Source organism: Scylla paramamosain, chromosome 48, assembly GCF_035594125.1.
Source record: "Scylla paramamosain isolate STU-SP2022 chromosome 48, ASM3559412v1, whole genome shotgun sequence".
Classification (NCBI taxonomy): domain Eukaryota; kingdom Metazoa; phylum Arthropoda; class Malacostraca; order Decapoda; family Portunidae; genus Scylla; species Scylla paramamosain.
The window spans coordinates 6,562,995-6,565,494 of NC_087198.1; the positions used below are offsets into that span (position 1 = coordinate 6,562,995).

Consider the following 2,500-nt stretch of genomic DNA (forward strand, 5'->3'; position numbering starts at 1 on the left):
TGTGGTTGCAGGCAGGATGTTTATCAGGTCTTCGAGACAGTTTCGTTGATGTTGTTGCCTATCTCTAGATATAATTCGTCCTTGCTCAGTGACTGCACTTTGGGCTATTTCACCATGTGCGTCCTGAGCAATGATCTTTTCTGTGAGGGACCTGGTGAGCTTGAGGGAGTTGAGGTTCTCCACAGTCGCCAACTTCTCAGGGGAGGTGATTCCCATCCCACCCAGTCTTGGTGGAAGTTCGAGCAGCGCCCTTTCCCCATCTCCGATGGTGTGGTATCTCAGTAACGCTGGGAGGAAGGTGTTCCTTATCGAGACCTCCAGTGGTGCAATACTAATACTACTACTACCAGTACCACTACTACTACTAGTACTTCTACTACTACTACTACTACTACTACTACTGCTATTTCTTCCACCACTATTAGTACAACTACTTAAACTACTATAACTACTAATACTACTACTAGAATTATTGCTACTACTGCTACTACTACTACCACTTCTTCTATAACTACTACTTCTACTATAACTACTACTACACTTAAACTCTTATTTCTACTACTACTACTACTACTACTACTACTACTACTACTACTACTACTACTACTACTTCTACTGTTACTATTACTACTATTATTACTACTAATAATGCTACTACCACTAAAACTACTTCTACTATTACCCCTATTAATACTATTACCATTACTACTACTGCTACTACTACTACATCTACTACTGTTATTACTACTTCTACTACTACTACTACTACTACTACTACTACTACTACTACTACTTCTATTACTACTACTACTATATTTACTACTACTACTACTATTACTACTACTACTACTAATAATAATAAAAATAATAATAATAAGAAGAAGAAGAAAAAAAAGAAGAGAAAGAAGAAGAAAAAGAAAATTTGTAATCAAAACAATACTATGAAAAAAAAACCTGTTAATGATAATGATAAATATGAATAAAATACCTACTACTACGATTACTACTACAACTACTACTGCTACTCCTACTACTACCACCACTACTACTACAACTGCTAGCAACAATACTACTACAACTACTGCTACTAATGCAACTACTACTACTACTACTACTACTACTACTACTAGTACCACTACTACTACCAGTACTTCTACTACTACTACTACTACTACTAATACTGCTATTTCTTCCACTACTATTACTACAACTACTTAAACTACTATAACTACTACTACTACTACTAGAATTATTGCTACTACTGCTACTACTACTACCACTTCTTCTATAACTACCACTTCTACTACAACTACTACTACACTTAAACTCTTATTTCTACTACTACTACTACTACTACTACTACTACTACTACTACTACTACTACTACTATTACTACTACTAAAACTACTTCTACTGTTACTATTACTACTACTATTACTACTAATACTGCTACTACCACTAAAACTACTTCTACTATTACCACTATTAATACTATTACCATTACTACTACAGCTACTACTACTACATCTACTACTGTTATTACTACTTCTACTACTACTACTACTACTACTACTACTACTACTACTACTACTACTACTACTACTTCTATTACTACTACTACTACATTTAATACTACTAATGCTACTATTACTACTACTACTACTACTACTACTACTACTACTACTACTACTACTACTACTATTACTACTACTACTACTACAAATACTACTACAAATACTATTACTACTATTACTACTACTACTACTACTACTACTACTACTACTACTACTAGTAATAACAATATAAAAATAATAATGTAATAGTGATGATGATGGTGCTGATGATGATGATGGTGCTGATGATAATGAAAGGACGGTGATGATAAGGAAGAAAGACACTAAAGATGTTTATAATGATAATGATAACTATAATTATAGAATAATATAACAAGGAAATCAAGGTGAAAAGTTATGATAATAATAATTATCTATTTCATAATTATTAGTTTATGTGGTGAAAACGATGATAATAGTTAATTGTAAAAATACCATTACTTCTTCTGCAACTACTTTATCTACTAGTGCTACTACTACTTCTTTTACTACTAATACTGCTTCTACTACTACTTCTACTACTGCTAGTACTACTTGTAATACTAGTACTACTACTACTAGTACTAGTTCTACTACTACTACTACTGCTACTACTACTACTGCTTCTAATACTACTTCTGCTACTGCTTTTACTACTACTACTACTACTACTACTACTAATAATAATAATAATAATATAACTAAAACTACTACTACTACTACTACTACTACTACTGCTTGTACTACTATTACTACTACTTCTACTACTGCTAATACTACTACTACTAGTACTACTACTACTACTACTACAACTAAAAATATAATAAACCTGGTCAACCAAACGCATGTTGCTTTAATATCTCTATCTGTTAAACTTTGAACCAGATCGTAAGACAGTTTGCATACGT

The 2,500-nt window shown here is 32.6% G+C and overlaps 1 protein-coding gene across 1 annotated transcript in view; it reads right to left on the reverse strand.

Moving 5' to 3' along the window:
* LOC135095245 (ankyrin-3-like) overlaps nucleotides 1-2,500 on the reverse strand; it is a 27,020-nt gene that overhangs the window by 23,364 nt on the left and 1,156 nt on the right. The gene's annotated exons all lie outside the window — the stretch shown is intronic.